The sequence below is a fragment of the Chrysemys picta genome, chromosome 24, assembly GCF_011386835.1.
Source record: "Chrysemys picta bellii isolate R12L10 chromosome 24, ASM1138683v2, whole genome shotgun sequence".
Lineage (NCBI taxonomy): Eukaryota > Metazoa > Chordata > Testudines > Emydidae > Chrysemys > Chrysemys picta.
The window spans coordinates 51,368-70,644 of NC_088814.1; the positions used below are offsets into that span (position 1 = coordinate 51,368).

At 50.5% G+C, this 19,277-nt stretch overlaps 2 long non-coding RNA genes across 6 annotated transcripts; one reads left to right on the top strand and one right to left on the bottom strand.

Moving 5' to 3' along the window:
- Positions 1–186: 186 nt before the first annotated feature.
- Positions 187–5,690, top strand: LOC122172542 (uncharacterized). Of its 2 annotated transcripts, XR_006172955.2 has the most exons (4): positions 187–627; positions 1,860–1,957; positions 4,410–4,476; positions 5,386–5,690. It is a non-coding gene; the product is annotated as an uncharacterized LOC122172542 (long non-coding RNA). The 2 variants fall into 2 exon arrangements; XR_010594726.1 differs by having other exon boundaries at positions 4,410–5,690.
- LOC122172541 (uncharacterized) lies at positions 1,594–17,171 on the bottom strand. Of its 4 annotated transcripts, none has more exons than XR_010594725.1 (3): positions 16,639–17,146; positions 3,072–13,943; positions 1,594–1,907 (listed from the first exon to the last, which is right to left on the bottom strand). It is a non-coding gene; the product is annotated as an uncharacterized LOC122172541 (long non-coding RNA). The 4 variants fall into 4 exon arrangements; XR_006172954.2 differs by having other exon boundaries at positions 1,594–4,513; positions 8,308–13,943; positions 16,639–17,134; XR_010594723.1 differs by having other exon boundaries at positions 1,594–13,943; positions 16,639–17,171.
- Positions 17,172–19,277: the final 2,106 nt, after the last annotated feature.

The window sequence follows — 19,277 nt, forward strand, 5'->3', positions numbered from 1 at the left end:
GGGGTTGTAGCAGGCTGGGGGTGCGGTGGGGACTGGGGCGAGCTGGGCGGCCGGGTTAGTGAAGGTTGCGGCCCGCTGGGAGTGCGGGGGGCGAGGAAGGTCGCGGCGGGCTGGGGGTGTGGGGGGACGGGGGGGCGGGCTGGGGGGGCGGGGTGACGAGGAAGGTTGGGGCGGGTTAGACAAGACTGTGGCGCGCTGGGGTCAGTGGCTGAGACGTGCCGGTACCAAACATATCCGAGAAAGCAGCACTCTAAAAACTACAACTCCCAGGTTGCGTCGCTCATGACGGAAGCGACTGGCGCAGAACGGAAGCCGGGTTCCCTGGCGTACCGCGATTGGCGTCCAGAACGCTGATATCACTTCCTCTTCCAACAACTTCCGTTTCCGGCCCCGCTTTGTAAACGGAAGGTGTAATGCCAAAAGCGCCTCCCGCCCAAACAGAGGGCGCTGGGCCCCGACCCGGCCGCTGCGAGAAGGGGGCACCGGACCCCGCCTCTGTCACGGTGCCGCTAGATCTGCGGTGGCTGATGGGAGTTGTAGGCCGGGGTGTACTACATCTCCCACAAGCATCTGCTTCATTCCTTGCCCCTGCCCCTCCCCCGCTAGCGGGGCTTAGCTGGGCACATGGTAATAGTGGGGGCTGTGGATGGGCGCAGAGGGTGGGGGGTCTTACGGGGTGTGTGTGTGTGTCCTGAGGAGGATTGAGGCTGAGGGGCAATGGGGGGCAGGTGGGAGATGGGGAATAAACAGAGGGATTCCAGGCTTCCGGCAGTTTTGGAGTGTTGGGTTGTGGCTAGGCCCATCTGAGTTGAAGTAGGGACAGGTTGCTTTAGGACCTGCTCAGGGGGCATGGGAATGGGCAGGAGCAGGAGGGATGCAGGGGATAGGGGAGAGTAGAAGATTTTGGATGAGGAGGATGGGGGTGCAGATGCCCCAGGGGGAGGAAATGAGAGGGATTAGGAGGCTTTATCTAGGTGAGTGGAGGAGGGTGAGTGCCGGGGGTGGTGGTGGTAGGAGCAAGAGCTGAAGTGGTTTCAGAGGAGGAAACTGAGGCACATAAGCCAAGGAGGGAAAGCATAGTTGATGGGGGGGGGGTGGCTAAGGGTGCCCCACTGTTGCCTACTGTCCCCAGTCATGGGAGGGGTCACCCATCCCCTCCACTGTGAAGTTGGCTGCTCCCACTGGCAGCACAGCTCAGGGATGCTCCCTCTGTGACTTGCTGTTGCACATATAGAGGGCACGTCTCATAGCAGCTTGTGCTTCTCACCACCCCCTGGCAGCCAGAAGTTTCTGGCTCCTCCCTTCATGGTGGGAGAAAGCACAAGACACTCCCATCGCCCCTGCCACCTCCAAACCTTTTTCTCCTCGATCCAAGCCCCTGCTCAGTGCCTTGACCGTGCTGTGACGTCTCAACATAGAGATGGGGCAAAAGGGTACCTGCAAAAATCCTGGGATAGCTCCCCTCCAGCATGGTACATGTGGTCCAGAGTGAAGGGAAAGGGGAGTAGCCTGCCCCCTCTTCCCACATGTTTAGTAATTTGTGATGTAAAAAAAACTGCTGTGACGGTACAAATGGAGAAACAGATCTTTCTATACATTATTACAGAGATTAAGTGGCACTGTTATGCAAAGGTGCGTTGGAGTTAGAGATGCTAGAATGCATAGTCCACCACCACACATTTTTATTTAAAAAAACACTACCAACCTAACAGAATACATCCTTACTCCTTAGAGTAGGCTGCCAGTGTGATAAGCATGACTGAGATACTAAAGAACTCAGTTATATGTAGTTAAAATTGTCTGTATTGTTCCGTGGTGTGATGGTTCAGCCTCAAACGTGCTTGTTTCCCCATCTGTAGAAGGTTCAGGATTACATCCTCCTCCTCCTGCCAGCCAGAATCTTGTGTCTGAAGCAGATTTCAAGGCAGAAATAGACCTTTAGGGTCACCGCTTTGTTGTAGGTATAAAATTAGCATTTTGAAAAGTAAAAGAATGAAATAATTGTTTTCTCTTGCATTGCAATTTGATGTTCCTGTTCAAATATTGTGTGTAAATCAATCCTGTTTTGTGCATGAATGAGGAGTGTGTGTGTTAGAAGATAAGTGTGAAGGCAATCACCAGACCAAATGTTCTAGGGAGGACAGACAAAGGCGCCAGGAGATTACAACATGCCCCTATTGAGATGTCAAAGGGGCGCAGATTGACAAATTGAAAAAATAAGGCAAGCACCTATCAACTGGGACAAGATAGCTGTGATCAAAACCAGCATGGGGTAAGTCCCCGAGAGACTGATGAAGGAATAAAATAAGAATAATTTTAGAAAACAAGTGCTCGTCAAACGGCAATTGACTATACAAAACTCATTGGTCCCAATGAAGTTAAGATCACTATATAAACAGGGTGCTTTGCCATGAAATTTTGGGTTTGTCTTGCCAAGACTTCCCCGGAGCATCGTGTCAGAACCGACAGAACCTGGCTCCTCCCTACCTGTGATCAACCTAGCTGGCCACTAGGTTGCTCCGGACTCTGTACTGGTAACTACATCTACTGGTGGGACAGTGTGAGTGTGATTGAATGCATATGCTAAGTGTTGTATCTCCAATAAACGCAGCGTATTGCCTTTTCCCCTGAAAAAGATCCTGTGTGCTTCTTATAAGCATAACACAGTAGGGGTGGGATACTGGAAGAAACGGGAAGGGAGGCATTCTGGGGAATACATTTTCAATGCCCAAGTGGGTCTTTGCAAACTTGTCAATATGATGTATTTATGTATTTTTAATCACACCCCCAGCTGCACGAAATAGCACATAGGGCAGCACATTCTGCAAACAAATGTAAGAGACTACAATTCCCCTGCTGCATCAAGACACACTGCACTAGAAGCACATGTGAGAAGCAGCAGCAGCTTTATGTCCTTGTTTCCCCCCACACACACACACACACTGAATAGATCTGCACAGAGAGCTATAGACGTCTATGTCTCAATCACTACTGGACACATGCAGGTGAACATGTCTATGTTGGGAGGCTGTAGACCAACAGACAAGGAGAGAGAGCACGTTGGCCAATACCTTAGAGAGAAGTAATGAAGGAAGAACAGAGAACACCTGTAGTCACCTTCCTGGTTCCAGGCCTCTGCTCAGGAGGACATGCTTCTCCCTGCCCTGGGAGATCAGAAACTCCCAAGATGGTGAAATTCTCCCCCTGCACCCAGAATGAGCAGGAAACCTTTTATTAGAAGCTAAGCTGCAGCTAGAGGGAGCAGGAGTCTGTACTCAGCCTTTACCACACATTTATCTTAGAAGCCAGTCAGTGTAATGCACGGATGATGTTCCCAGAGCAGCAGTGACACCCGGTGGGTGGGCAGTCAGGATAATGCATCTGCCCTGGAGCAGCAGTGACACCCAGTGGACAAACAGAGTAATGCACAAACTGTTTATTCAGGAGCAGCAGTGACACCGCTGGCTAGTCAGGGGTAATGCATGGACTCTCTCTTCCATGGAGCAGTGGTGACACCCAGTGGCAACTCAAAGTAATGCGCAGAGTGTTTCTCAGAAACAAACAGTAACACCCCGTGGCCAGCCGTGGGCAGCGCCAGCCTCTTCTGGTGGCAGCTGCAATCTTCTTTGCCATGAGGCCCTGCCCCTCCTGTGGCTCCACCCCCTGCTCCTCCTCAGTGAAGTGCCAGCCCCGCCTCCTCTCCTCCAAGGCCCTGGCCCATGGCCATGTCAGAGGTCAGAAGCCAGAGTCGGGCAGGGTGAGGCGGCTGCCGCGCTAGCTGATGTCAGAGTGCAGGCAGCCGCAGAGCTTCCCCATCTTGTCCTCCTTGGGACTGCAGGGCTGTGGCTGCTCTTCAGCTCCCTACTGCCCTTTGACTGCTCACCGCCCATAAGAGCCTCCCTGGTGCGGGGTCCAGCTACGGAGCCAGCACAGCCCTCTGGGAGCAGGATTCAGGAACCCAGGCCAGAACACATCAGTCTGGGATGCTGTGCTAAGCCTTGGACCCTCCACCTGCCCTGGGTGATGCACCTTTGTGAGCGGACACGCGGGCCAAGGGCAACTCTTGGTCCCCCCGCTCACATCCTCTGAAGCAAGCCAGAGTTGGTAGGGAGGAGGACTAGAGTGGCGTGACCAGGGAAGCTCACCCAAGTGATGTAGAAGGAAGAGAGTTGAGGACTGAGCATCTCTGGTTACAGGGAAGTTGCTCTCCACATAGTTACCATACTTCAGGAAGACTCCATAGCACCAGACAAGTCCTTGAGAGGGGACAAACGACTCCCCCAAGCTTATCGTACCTCACATAGATGCAAAGGCATTTTCTCAGAGACCCACCCCATGCTGACAAGAGTTCTTGCAGTCCTCCCTCAATACTTAACTTAAGCACATTTCTATTTGTTCTGACTCCACAGATCACTGTCTGGTTTCCATCTCCCTGGATGGTCTCAGGGTGGCTGCTCCTTTTGGTCTCTGCCACAGGTTGGTCATTCTCTCATCTACTCAAAATCAATAGGAACTGAAAAGAGAGAGAGAGAAAACACTTGTAAGTTAAGCAAGCACTGGTGCATGGAAGACTTAGACAGACAGACAGACAGACAGACACACACACACACGTCACCTGGCTGCTACTCATTGGATCCCCTTCCCTATACCTCTCCAGCCTACCCAGGGCCTAAAATGCTCATCACTCATAAGGAACTATAACCAACCAGGTCTCTCCACACCCTCAGTCCACGACACCCAGGCCTGCCCAGGATGCTCTGGTTCTCTGAAGAAAGGAACGGTTGAGTATGGAACTGGAGAACAATGTGGTCTCCAGTGACTCTCACCAGATGACATGGAAGGACAGACCAGAAACTACAGAGCATCTCTACTTGCACGCAGGTCACCCTCCTTCACATTTAGTTATGGGGACGAGGGGGACACTTCCAGACAATTACCAGCCAAAGACACTTCTACTATCTCCTGTCATTGGATATGGGCAGGTGTAGAAACCCGTGGGGGATGCAGATTTGGGTGTCAATAGCTCTGTGCCTAGATGGGTCATGTTAGGTATAGATTTACAGGTGGAGAGGCATGAATGGAAGTGACTTATTGTTGCTGCTGTCTCTAGTCTAGTGGATGCGATCTAGAGCTGACGGGAGACCTGTCTGCTTCCCTGAAATTATGTTTTAAGTGCTTGGGTAGTCAGAGCCCTCTGAGAGAGGGGTGAGAGGCCATTCACAGGGAGCTGATCCCTGTGTGCAGGCCCTTGCAGGGGGAGGTGACAGAGGCCTTGCACCTGTGGTGTACCTAACGGTGTAATGGGAAAGGGGATTGTGGTTGAGAGCCTTCACAGCATTCAAACTCCAATGATAACTTTCATATTTCTTCTTGGGTTGTGTTTAGAACCAAGGGAAAAGAAGTTTGAGGATCAGAGTCCAGCCCTGTTGTGAAATGGAAAGCACACCTGAGCAAGTGCTTCATGGGCCCCCCACTGCCTATCAAACTTCTCCATCAATGAGCGGGAATGAATCTCTTCCTGTCTTGGGTGTGTTGAGTTCACACAGGTTTTTTGCTCCCTTGGGGTGGAGTGTGGTCTTTGGCTGAAGGTGACATGGTTTGGTTGCCTTGAGGATGCTATGTTACTCCTGGAGGAATTCTGTGCCACTGTACATGTTCATAATTAATGAGCTGCACATATTTTTAATTTGTTGCTCAGAAAAAAGACTTCTGCTAGAAAGTTGCTGCAGTTCCACCTTTCCCCGCCCCCCTCCACACCCCACCAGAGGGCTCTGTGGCACTAGATCAGAGCAGCAGCTCCCAGGAGAAAACTTCTGCAGCTCTGCCTTTTGCCCACCAGAGGGCACTGTGGCGCTAGAACACAATAGCCGCTCCCAGCCAGCCTTTTTCACAGCACCTGTTGGGCCAGATCAGGAGACAGGCTATGGGGAGACAGACAGGGTCTCATAAGGGCTAGTGGGGGAGGAGAGGTGGGGGCAGGGGCTGAATGGGAGTGGAGGTGCAGGGCCACATGGGCAGAGGGAACAGGAGTACTTGTGGCACCTTAGAGACTAACAAATTTATTAGAGCATAAGCTTTCGTGAACTGCAGCCCACTTCTTCGGATGCATAGGGGCAGAGGGGGAGTGAAGCGCAGAGCTGAGCTACAGGGGAAAGGGGGTGGCTGACCGGGTGCACAGACACACATGGGGACAGGGGGAGGAGGTGCAGGGCCGAGGGGGGAGTGGATGTGAGAGTGGGGGTGAGTGACATGTGGACAGGGGGTGCAAGGACACATGGGGATGGGGGAGTGGGTGTCTAAGTGGGGGTGCACAGAAACATGGGGGTACAGGGGCAGATCTGCCTCACTGAATGGGAGAGGCTAGGGGTCAGCCACAGTCTGCATGGGGGAAGCCCTAACAGTCCCCCCCCCCCCCCCCAAAAAAACCAAACACACCCTGTTCCATACTTTTTCCACACATACTCAACATCCCTCCACGTTCACTCCTTCCCAGCAATTATTTCCCTCTCCCTGAGCTCCTCCATTACTCCTGACTTCCCCATGCCTTTGCACTGCTTCTGAGGGATGCGGGAAATACGGTTCCATATTGTAGTTTTGTGATGTTATGAGTGTAATATATCTGATTGAAAGATGACAGGGCCAGAAAAAGTTAATTAACTCACCGGCTGAGCTGACCCATGGGTGAACTTTAGAGACTGGCTAGGAAGATAGGTAAATGAATAGAGCTTTGAAATGTAAGTCTGTATTGTTAGAGGTAAAAGGGTAGATGTTTGCTCAGGGCTTGTGATGTAGGCAAACAAGTCTTGTCTATTGCTAGAGTTTTAATTCAAAGATCAAAAAGGAAATATTAACATTTATAATGATACTTAAGTGAAATAGTATTATTGGCTAGATGTCTCTTTGAAGGTTGTGGTAACCTATATCTAAACTGTTTAATGGATAAATGATCCTGTGCTAATTGCCATGATGTTTAGAAGAAGGAAAGTTGAGCCTATTGTTTTCTCAGGCCAAAAGGCTGCTGGAAATGTATAAAAACCTTGGGACACGATCCTTCTGCATCTCAGATCTGCTTTGGGTTTCAAGAAGGGGAAACCTTAATCCACAAGGATTTAGATCCCCAGTCACTGACTGGAGTCATCCTGAATATAAACATTAAATTATAACCTATGGACTATATCTAAAAGAACTTTTGGCAACTACAAGCTCACCTCTGCTATGTATCTGAACCTCACGAATTAAATTCAAGTCTGTATGTATATTAATCTTTTAACCAACTCTCTCCTTTTTTAAAAAATTTTTTAATTTAGTTAATAAAAATTGGCTATAAGCGTGTATTTTGGGTAAGATCTAAGTTATAATTAAACCTGGGTGTGTGGCTGATCCTTTGGAATTGGAAGAACCTTTTCTTTTATATGATAAGATTTTCAGTAATCATCACCATATCTGACATGTGTGTCTGGACAGAGGCCTGAGGCTGGGCACTTTAAGGAAACTGTGTTGTTTGAACTTCTAAGTAACCAGTGAAGTACTATAAAAGCTGTTCTGTGCTGGTTTGGTAAATCTAAGTATTAAAATATCCACCAGCGTTTGGGGTTTGTCTGTCCCGTTTTGTTTGCAGTTCACCCTGATTAAGTGACCTCAGCTGGCTCCCACGGGCAGCATCCTCACAAGTTTATATCAATTACTCACAGTTCTGTATTAATATGCCTAGTAAGGAATTATTTGTCAAAAAAAAATTCTGAATCTTTTTGTCTGCATTAGACATACTTGCCAACAGGTATTTTTAAATAAATGACCAAAAAATTGAAACTGGTGTGATTATATTGTGTTATTTTGACAAACAAAATATGCAGAATTTTAAAATATTGTGTGCAGAATTTTTTATTGCAGAATTTTTATTTTGTTGGCACAGAATTCCCCTAGGAGTAATACTCCTCTCTCCTTGAATCAAGAGTCCCCAGCCCTCCTTGCCAGAGCTGGGTTCAGTGAACTCTCCCTCCCAGTATCTGGAGCTCCCAGCTCTCATTCCCAGAAATAGGTTCTGTTCCTTTCCTCCCTGCAAGAGCCAGTCTTGCTCCTTGCAGCAGACACTTGCAGCTACTTCCTCACTCCTGCTACAGGTTCTCAGCCATCTGCCCTCCATGAGCCCAGGCTCCCACCAGAGCTCCCTTCCCCAGGGACTATCCCAGGAACCTGTCCCTTCCTCCCTTATTTCCCCAAGTGTCTCCTGAGTTAATCACACGACCTCCTCAATTCTTATTTGCCCTCCCCATCTGGAGAGGAAAGCTTAACTTGTCTCACACGAACCTTAATTTTTCCAGCTATGGGTCTGATCCAACATGTGGGTAACAGCACTTCCACATGTAACCATCTCCAGGGATGGGCCTAATAGTAACAAAGCAATCGTGTTGTGCAAGGTAAACAACAGACAGTAAATGTAGCTCTGCAATGACCAGCTTGTCATCTTCCTAGATAAAAATGTTTAATCTTGTCTGAAGAGAAAAATATTTTATAGTTACATATTAGACAAGCTTTTTAATTCACATATTTTAAGCCTGAGACAGTGAGACATTCTATACCTTGGGGAGCATACTGTAACCCCCATATTTCTCATTATCATATAATCATGATCTTACATATAAAGCATTCCTTGTAAGGTATCAGGGGAAAGGTTATGATCTGCTGGAAGACATTTCTCTATCCATACATGTGTATCATTAATGCATATGAAGTTATGAGAATCTTGTTGTATGGTGGTCACTAAAACATGCTGTAAGTTGGGGAAATCAACTAGATAGTAGCTCCCCAGAGGCAAGGAAAGTAATCAATGCCCAGGCAGGGTGTCAAACAACCCATCATCCAGCAAGGGAGCTACAATGTAATGACTCACCTGCATGAGGCCACACCAGAGGAATTACTCAACCTTGCTTGGAGAGACTCAGCAATGCCCCCCAGACATGCCTGGATTTGTGCTGGGGGTATAAAACAGGCAGAGTGCACACATACTGGGCCCTTCTCCTGCCCCCACCTATGCTGCAAGCAACCAAAACACCAAGAAGATGACAAGACTCCAATACAGGAGATTGGCCCAGGTTTAAGGAACAAACCTGTATATTAAGGATTGCAATATCCAGTGGGGTGAGAAAAACTGCTTAATCTAGTTGCTGCCCGGTCTAGTGGAGTTGAGAGTTTAGACTGCATGCTTATATTTTATTTCTTTTGGTAACTAACTGACTTTCTGCTTCTCACTTAAAAATCTACCTTTTATAGACAAACTTGTTTGATTGTTTATCTTTACCAGTGAGTTTGTACAAAGTGTGGGGTAAATCTGCTGAGGTTTGCAAAGGTTGGTGTAGGTCCACTTTCCATTGTTGAAGTGGTGAACCAATTAATACATTTGCACTGCCCCTCTTGAGCAGGGCAAGATGATATATTCCTGGGGTACAGTGCTGGGAACTGCAGGGCATATGGCTAGTGCCTTTCTCTGGGAGCATTCATGCATGGCTCTGGGAGCATCCATGCAATCTAGCTGGGTGTGGGGCTCCACATGCAGTTGTGCTGAGTGATCACAACTCCTGTAGAGCTTGCTGCTGGTCACTAGCAAGGCATTGTGAGAGGCAGCCCAGACTGGTGAGAGTTCAGGGGGCACAGTCCCAGGCTGCACCCCTGGGGATCCCATCACAGACAAGGTGCACTCACTGCTAGTGGTGCCTCTTCCTGACCACTCTGAGAGATTAGCTCTACAGTTGCCATGTCCTCCTCACCTAGTAGGTCTCTCTCGCCCTGGAGACCGGTCTCACTCCAGGAACTGCAGCTGTCCCTTCATGACCAGGCTCTCCATCCAGGTCATCATCCATGTTTCCCCCTCCCAGGGTTACCCAAAGTCCTTCTATACAAACAGTCTCAGGACGTCATCTCCTGTACTGCCCTGATAGTGCCACTTCCCCAGCAGACAGTAGGGGAACCTGGGTCTACCCTCTAGTCCAGGTTCCAGTCCAGGGACCCTCAACCCAGCAGTTCTGGGCTTTACTCTCCCACTCCTCACTGCTCTTTCCCTAGACTGCTTTCTACAATTCCTGCCCCCCACCCTGGGAGTGCCAGTTCCAAGTTCTCCTCCCTAATAACAACTCTCCTCACCCAGGAGCAGCCTCCAAACACTCCTCCCACTTCCTGTTGCCAGCTTTATAGGTCCTGCCCAGCTGAGCCTGCTTGCAGTCAATTCTCTGCTCTCTGGCTCTTCCTCCAGGTGCAACCTGTGGAGTTAATCTAAACCCCTCCCAGTCCTAGGTGGGGTAGACACCCCACCACAAAGCTCCACATTGGATGCCAGTTAAATATAGAATAATTACTGTTTGAGATTTACAAACATTAAAGAGCTTTGGTTATTGCTTGAAAACAAGTTACATTTGACATGCATTTTATAAACAATTGATTAATAACTTGGAGCTTCCCTGAAAGTTTTATTAATTAGGGCATGAATAATTAACAATCAAAGCCAGCGTCTTCACTTTCTACATTATCCTGAATAATGAGGATTTTTCGCTGCATATTTATATATTCACTATGAAACAAGTGACTGTATGTTCTTATAGAGCAGTTGTAAGCTTTGCCACAGGAATAAGGCTATTGAAAAAGAAAAGCAAACAGCATGAGGCAGTGAAGTAGCTACCTGCTCCGTAAAACCTCCATCTCACACACAACCTACTAGTAGATAGCTAGTGGAAAAGATTCTCTTTTTCCTAATTTGTAATATGGGGATGACAACACACTTTCCTTTGAATCTGTTCATGAAAAGCCCTCCACAGGGGCAGCCATTTTGATTATGCTAGCACATGACCCCAATTCCCTCACACACACCTTTGAAGGCTAGCTGCCGTGGTGCAGTTAGAAGCATTAAATACTAATTAACAGTTACTGTAAAACTTGATTCTGCTGCAGACTTTCTGTTCAGTGATTCCAAAGAGCTCTGATCTACATAGGCAGAAATTTGTCCTTTACATGACTGGCCCCATAAAGGTTTTGGCCCTGGCTCAATCAAATACTGGTGCACTCGAGCAGGGCTACACACTCATGCAGTCAGTGGGTGTTTCCAGGCCTAGGACCTGGACCCACACTTGGAAGGGGTCTATAATGACACAAGCCCCAGCATCTTGGCAGTGGGTCCCTCTCCCAGGCTGGAGGCAGGGCCGGGCCAGGCCCGGCTGCTTCTAGTGCTGACAGAGACTTGGCCAGTGGGGAGAGAGACAGGGTCGGCACCACCATGCTGTGCAACGGACACTTGACAAAATTACTGTACTTAGTGATGGAGATTGGGGGTGTTATGTCAGTCAGTCATTCAACATTTCTTGTCAAATTACCACGGGCCTCAAAATTTTTACCATGGACACGTTGCTGATCCCTGGAGAAAGAGAGACCAGGTCCCTGGGACTCCTCCCTTCACACAGCTTCTTGGGACCCCCCCAGCCCAGCTCCACAGAGACCCACTGTCCCCAGCCCAGCCCTGCAGAGGGGCCACTGACAAAATGGTGTGTGTGTGTGGGGGGGGGGGGGGGTCAGTGCTTCAATTGGTGGTTACACACAGGGCAGTGCCACAGCTAGCCACCAGAAGTCACTGCCCAAATGGTGTGGGGGAGGTCTACACACAGGTCATCCCCTGCCCCACCTGGGGTCATTCCCCAAGGGGGGGGGGAACCCAGCCCACTGCCCAAACTTTAACCTTAACCCTTCTTATGTTTTTATTGTGATGTTGTATTTACCATATTTAATACATTATTAAAAACAAATCTTAAGGAAATTATTTATGATCCTATGCCTTCACTGGTGCCTGAATTGCTGGTTGTCAGAAATGGCTACCTCTGAACCAGGGGAGGGGCAGACAGCTGTTCCTCCTGTCACAGTTTGCTACTCCTGTGAAATCTCTTTAAAATCTGGACACAAGTAAATCAAAATTTTGCTAATTTAGAACACATACGTATTAGAACAATCTCATTTTATGAGTGTCCCAATTTAAAATAAAGATTTCACAGAAATCAAAACTCTGACATGGTCCAACCCACCTGTCTCAACTCCCTAGACCCAGGAATGGGAAATTGTGGGTGTAGCAAATGTGGCAGGACAGCCAAAAAAAAATCTAGGTGTCAGTAACTCCTAGTAGTAGGAAATTGGGACACTGAGCAGTTTGTGATGCTTCAGCCCCGGCCCAGCTTTGCCCACCCCGTTGAGCCAGTTTTGTGCCCTGCAGGTAGTCACTATGGTGTAACGTTGCTATGGTACTACAGAGAAGATGGTGGCAATACCTACTCCTGAGACACCAGGGGCCCCACCTGTTTGGGTCGCTGGCTGCCTGGCTCAGCTGGGCCCTGGGCTGCAGCTCCAGCTGGAGGCGGGCAGGGTTTGTTAGCCTCAGTCTCTGTGCTTAGTAGGCTGCTCTGGGTACAGGATGTGAGGAGGTTTGAGGGACCCCCCTGGCCAGAGTCTTGCTGCCCAAGGAAGGTGAGATCTGTGGCAGGCTTTGGAGCAGGTGGTTCAGCAGCCAGAAGACCGCATGCTTGTACATCCCTGAGCAGCAGGTCGCGTAGCACCAGTGAAGTGGTGCGGGGGCAGGTTCTGCTGGGTGGATGGTGCAGGAAACAGGGGCCCGGAGGTGACAGGGCCAGCAGCGGGATAGCTCCGTGGTTGTCCCTTCCCCTTGCATTTATCCCAAAGAAGTCTGTACCTAACCAGAATGCTCACATCCTCTGAAGGAAGCTAGAGGCAGTACAGACAAGGAGCAGAGTGCAATGACCAATTATTCACACCCAGTGATGTGGAAGGCAGAGAGCTGAGGCTTGAGCATCTCTGATTACAGGCTATTTGCCTTCCTGGAAGATAACCATAATTCAGGAAAACTAATACTTTCCCTTCCCTGGGCCATGACAACTCCCTGAGTGGGAAGCCAGGGCTCCCCCAACCTTCACATGCCCCAGTTATATTCAACGACTTTTTTCTCATGGACCCACCCCATGCTAACATAACACGTTTCTCTCCATAGACAAGAGCGTTTGCAGCACTCTTTCAATACTTAGCTTAAGCAAATTTCCATTTGCACCTACTCCACAGCTCGCTGTCTGGTTTCTATCCTGCTGAATGGGCTCAGGGTGGCTGCTCCTTCTCCTGGTCTCTCCTCCAGGTTGGCCATTCTCTCATCTGCCCAATGTCATTAGGAACTGAAAAGAGGACGTAGGCCAGTACTGGCGTCTGGAGGACAGACATGGGCAATCAGGTCACCTGGCTTCTGCTTCCTGGAGCCCCCTTCCCTAGTCCCCTCCAGCCCAGCCAGTGCTTGAAGTGATCAGCTCTGGTAAGGGACTATAGTCCTGCAGGTCTCTCCCTCCCCACATCCCATCCCATGCCTGGCCAGGATGCTCAGGTCCTCTGAAGGACCAGAAGATGGTTTTCTTTGGCAGTACTCGATATTGTGTCCAGTGACTCACACCCAGTGACTTGGAAGGACAGACCAGGAATAACAGAGGGTCCCGAGTTGCAGGCAGGTTTTCCTCCTTCACATTCAGTCTTGGGGAGCAAGGTGATGCTCCTAGCCCATTAAGAGCCAAATGCAGGGCTCCAATCTCCCCAGGACCCATCCCATGCAAACAAGAATCATCTCTCTGCTCTCAGGGAGGCACCTTGCTACTCAGACACTGGATAGAGAGACATCATTTCAGCAAAATACACAGCTGCTCCTCCTCCATCACCAGATAGAACTCTTGGGCTCCTCAGCTCCTGCCAAGTTGGATGTCTGGGCTGCTCAAGTCCTCTTCTTTCAGCTCCTCATCTGGCTGGGCTGCTCCATTGGCCTGACAAGTCCTCTGCAAGCACAGCAAATAACCCAAGAGCCATTGCTGCCCAAACCTGTGCTGGGGTCTGAGCTTCCTCTTCCCTGTCTCATCCATGCTAGAGCAGACCTAGATTAAGAGAGAGTCAACAATGATTAAGGCTAAGATTATGTCACAGAATTCATGACTTCCAGAGATCTCAGTGAAGTTTTCTGCCTCAGCCCTGGGGCAGTGAGACCAGAACTGTCAGCCAGTGGGGACCCCGTAGCTATCAGCCACCGGTGGCAGCAGGAGCCCCCTGAAGCCTCCAGCAGCCATGGGTGATGGGGGAGCTCCCACAGGCCTATGCCACAAAAGATGGAACCCATATCTCCCAGCTACTGTGAGCACTTGGGGCCCCCCAGAGCTCCCAGCCACCACATGTGACAGGGGGACCCTGGAGCTCCCAGCTGCCACAGGCAGCCCTCAGCCGGTGCAGGCAGCTGGGGGACAGGAAGACCCTGGAATTCCCAGCAGCCACGGGTGGCGGGAGGATCCCGTAGTAGACCCATGCCATTGCAGATGCACCCCCGTAGCTCCAGCCACTGCATGTGGTAGAGGGACCCCAAATGCTGGGGTGGGGTGCAGCTCCCAGCTGCCACAGCAGGGGAACCCTGTAGCTCCCAGGCACCACGGGCAGACTCTAGAGTTCCGCAGCCCAATGCCATTGCAGATGGACCCCATACCTCCTAGCCATCACAGGCCGACCCCAGAGCTCCCAGCCACCACATGTGACAGGGGGACCCTGGAGCTCCCAGCTGCCATGGCCCTCAGCTGCTGCAGACAGCAGGGGAACCCCACAGCTCCCACAGCAAGACCCTGGAGCTCCCAGCAGCCATGGGTGATGGGGGAGCCCCCACAGGCCCACACCACTGCGTATGAACCCTGCAGCTCCCAGCTGCTGCAAGTGGACCCCAGAGCTCACAGCCGCTGCGGATGGACCCAGGAGTTCCAAACAGCCATTGATGGTTTGGGCACCCCGCAGCTTTTCAGACCCTGGAGCTCCCAGCAGCCATGGGTGGCTTGGGAGCCCCCACAGGGCCATGCCACTGCGGATCGACCCCGCAGCTCCCCACTGCTGCAAGCAGACCCCGTAGCTCCCAGCCGCCACGGGCGGACGTCAGAGCTCCCAGCTGCCACATGTGGCGTCAGAATGTTGTGAAGGCCAAGCCTATAACAGGGTTCAAAAAAGAACTCGATAAATTAATGGAGGATAAGTCCATCAATGGCTATAAGCCAGGATGGGCAGGGATGCTGTCCCTAACCAGTTTGCCAAAAGCTGGGAATGAGTGACAGGGAATGGATCACTTTATGACAGGGGTTCTCAAACTGGGGGTCAAGACCCTCAGGAGGTCACAAGGTTATTACATGGGGGGTTGTGAGCTGTCAGTCTCCACCCCAAACCCTGCTTTGCCTCCAGCATTTATAATGGTGTTAAATTAAAAACACTTTAAAATATATTTATAAGGGGGTCACACTCAGAGGCTTGCTATGTGAAAGGGGTCACCAGAACAAAAGTTTGAGAACCATTGCTTTATGATTAGCTGTTCTGTTCATTCCCTTTGGGGCACTAGTCATTGGCCACTGTCAGAAGACAGGATACTGGGCTAGATGGACCTTTGGTCTGACCCAGTATGTCCATTCCTATGTTCTTAGGAACCCAGGAGCTCCCAGCCACCATGGGCAGCAGGGGGACCCTACACCTTCCAGCCATCACGGGCAGACCCTGCAGCTCCCAGAGGACTCTGGAGCCGCACCCACAGCTGATGGGGGGAGCCCAGGAGCCATGGGAGCAGTTGGTAGATGCCCCCTGCTTCCCCATTTTGTCAGTTATTTTTAGTAAAAGTCAGGGACAGGCAGGGCCGTCCCTAGCTATTCTGGGGCCCTACGGGGGGGCTGTCCCCAGGCCTCCATTGGGGGGGGGGAAGCAGGCCCCAGGCCTCCACGGGGGGGAAGAGGGGCTGGCTTGGGGGGTAGGGGGTAATCACCCCTCAGCACTCACCGACAGTGTGGCTGGTGCCGTATCTGCACTTCCTGACGCTGGTGAGTACAGGCCCGGCCCTGCTGCAGAGCTCAGAGGAGTGGGGGTGGGGCTGGGGCAGGAAAGGGGCGGGGCAGAGTAGGGGCAGGAAGAGGTGGGGCTGGGGCAGGGGCAGGGAAGAGCCGGGGTTGGAGCAGTATGCAAATTTCCTATTGCCCTACACAGCTGCATACTTTGCATATGGGTATGGACAGCCCTGGAGACAGGTCAGGGCTTCCATCAATTTTTATTTAATGCCCTGACCTGTCCATGACTTTTAATAAAAATAACATGACAAAAATCTTAGCCTTAACAATGATGGGTCAACTTGCAACCCCCTTTCCCAACATTTTAGCCCCCTGTAGCAAACATGACCCTACCCCTCTCCCTAGGGTGCTACTGACACTAAAACGACCTAAATACCCCTACTTATAAATCACTAGTGGTTGGCACCCCATTGCCACCCGTACTTCTATGCTGCTGCTGGACAAACCCTCTCCCCAAAATCTAAACCCCAACCCCAAATTTTAAACACCACCCCTTACCCGGAACTCAACTTGAACCAAAAATTGTTCACCCTTACCCTATAACCTGGTCCCCAACCCTAAAGCCCTTAAGCACATCTGTAGCCCAGACCTCTAGCTCTGAACCCAACCCCTCTACGCCAGACACCGGAGCCCAGTTCCCCACTCCCACACTGTGCAACCCCCCAGGAATCCTGCTCCGTACAGGCCGCCCGGCTACAGGGACTTCGCTCACACGCACAGAAACGGATTCTGCGGCTACAAACACTGCGCGCGCCCGCCAGGGCAGGGAGTTCGGTCCAACCCCCGCGGCACCGCCACGAGCCTGTGGCTGGCTCGCTGCCCGCAGGAGCCTCGCGCTCCAGCCTGGCGATTCCCCGCCTCCCTTCAGCGACTCCAAATGGTCCCGGGGCTTCGAGATGTTTCTAAGCCGGGGCACCTGCAGCGATCTCAGCCCCTAGGCAGTGACAACCCATTGGCTGCCACCCCAGTCAGAAAACGTCACCTAGCGACAGCCCATTGGCTGCCAGCTCGGTCAGAAAACGTCACCTAGCGACAGCCCATTGGCTGCCAAAAAACACCAGCGCGCGCAAGCGGGCGCGACCTGTGAACACCCCCCTGCGGCTTTTCGCCAGGCAGGACAGCAGCGCCCGCTGCTGGGGGTCTCCGTTCCCCCACCCGGACAGCCGGAATCGGTGCTGCTCGGCCCAATGGGAGATCAGCGTTCAGAAAAACCTCACCTCGCTAGGCCCAATGGGAGATCAGCGTTCAGAAAAACCTCACCTCGCTAGGCCCAATGGGAGATCAGCTCTTTTAGAAAGCGGCACGTCACTAGGCCCAATGGGAGATCAGCTGTCAGAAAACGCCGGGCAGGCCGGCGGCATCGCAGCTCTTCTCAAGTCGCCAGACAGCGAGCGCCCCGCCCCACCCCGCTCCCACCATGTAGCCGCTCTTCTTGCACTCACCAGCGGGCACTAACTGGCCCCACGCTGCCTTCCAATCCAGGCACTGCCGCGCGCCTCAACCGCTCCCCCCCACTCTCCCATCCTGCAAACACGCAGAGCCGCCATCATGACAGCGCGCCTCCGATGGGGGCAATAACACCCCTCAACAGCTCATTTAAGACACACATCAGCACTCTACTGGCAAAACCTTCTAGAGACACAGTTTTAAAATAGACCCAGTCTTGTAAAAACTCTCCCTTCGTGTGGAGTTGAAGAGCTCAGCGCTCCTTCTCCATGTCGGGCGACAGGTTTTCAGGTCAGGGTGACCAGACACTCAGTCAGGGGCAGGCTCCCAATAAGCTATACTAAAAATATGGGTCCCAACCCCAAAACTTACTCAAATTTTACCCCAATGTCCCCAAACTGCCGACTTTTAATATGTATATAAGATACTGCCGCGCTCAGTCAACTCCCTTTGCTTTCCAGCAGAAGCCTGCCGCCAGAGAACAATGTTGATATTTAAATTAGCTAGTACATCGCTCAGTCAAGTCTCTCTGCTCTCCAGCAGGTGACATCAGAGAGCTCCGAGCTTTCTCACTTACCTTTCTTGTGTCAGCTTAGGCCCCAGGGTTCACAAATGCATAAATCATGCGGGATTCTAGCAGAATATCACTTACTCACTTGGGTTAGCAGTTGAAGAATGTGGTGCTGCTCTGAGGGGATGTACTTGCATACTTGGGATATTATTGCAAAGATACAATTAGAATTTCTGTTAGACAATTTTAAGGGCAATTTATATTTGGTAAAAACCTTATTTAGTGGTTACTGGGGCTACAAAACACTTTCCCTCCTGGGTGAATAGTTTGTTCCAAATTAATTTCGCTTATGTGCAGGTTTGTTTAAGACTGACTGTTTTGGTTTATTGTTTTTTGGGGGTTTTTTTTTTAGTTGAAGTGGAGCTTTTAATTGACGTTTGCAGGATTGGAATGTCTGACATGCAATACCAGTTTTCACATAGTTCTGCATATTTTTATACAGATTTGGCCAATATTCAACTATTCAATTGCTTTATAGGTGGTTTTAATAGTAGGGCTTATTTATCTTGTTATTTTATCATCCTGCTGTAGCACTCTTTTTTGATACTTTATGGCATTTGTTATTTTTTGTTTTTTTTTTAAACAAAATCAGCTTTTCTTAATGTTTGGGTGTTAAATTAAGCATTGGTTGCAGTTTCAAATTTTGCTTTAGATTTTTGGTTTCTGATGGGATATTTAAGAGGATTTTGGATTTAATACTAAAATTTGGACAGCTTTAGATGGACTTGGACTAAATCCTGTTTACTATTTTATTTTGATAAAAGTGATATTCCTGTAAACCCTGGCAGGGTAAACCCTGCTGCTCCAAGAGAAACACCTTCTGTGCATTACCCTAACTGGCCACCAGGTGTCACTGCTGCTCCAAGGAGACATACTCTCTGCATTACAATCACAGGCCACCGGGTGTCACTGCTGCTCCAAGAGAAACATCTTCTGTGCATTACCCCAACTGGCCACCAGGAGTCAATGCTATGCCAAGGGAAACATGCTGTGTGCATTTCCCTGACTGGCCACCGGGTGTCACTGCTGCTCCAAGAGAAACACTTTCTGTGCATTACCCCAACTGGCCACCAGGTGTCACTGCTGCTCCAAGGGAGACTTACTCTCTGCATTACCCTCACAGGCCACCGGGTGTCACTGCTGCTTCATGGGAGATTCACTCTGTGCATATCCCTGACTGGCCACTGGGTGTCACTGCTGCTACAAGAGAAACATCTTCTGTGCATTACCCCAACTGGCCACCAGGTGTCACTGCTGCTCCAAAGGAGACTTAAGCCTGGTCCACACTAACCCCCCATTTCGAACTAAGGTAGGCAAATTCAGCTACGTTAATAACGTAG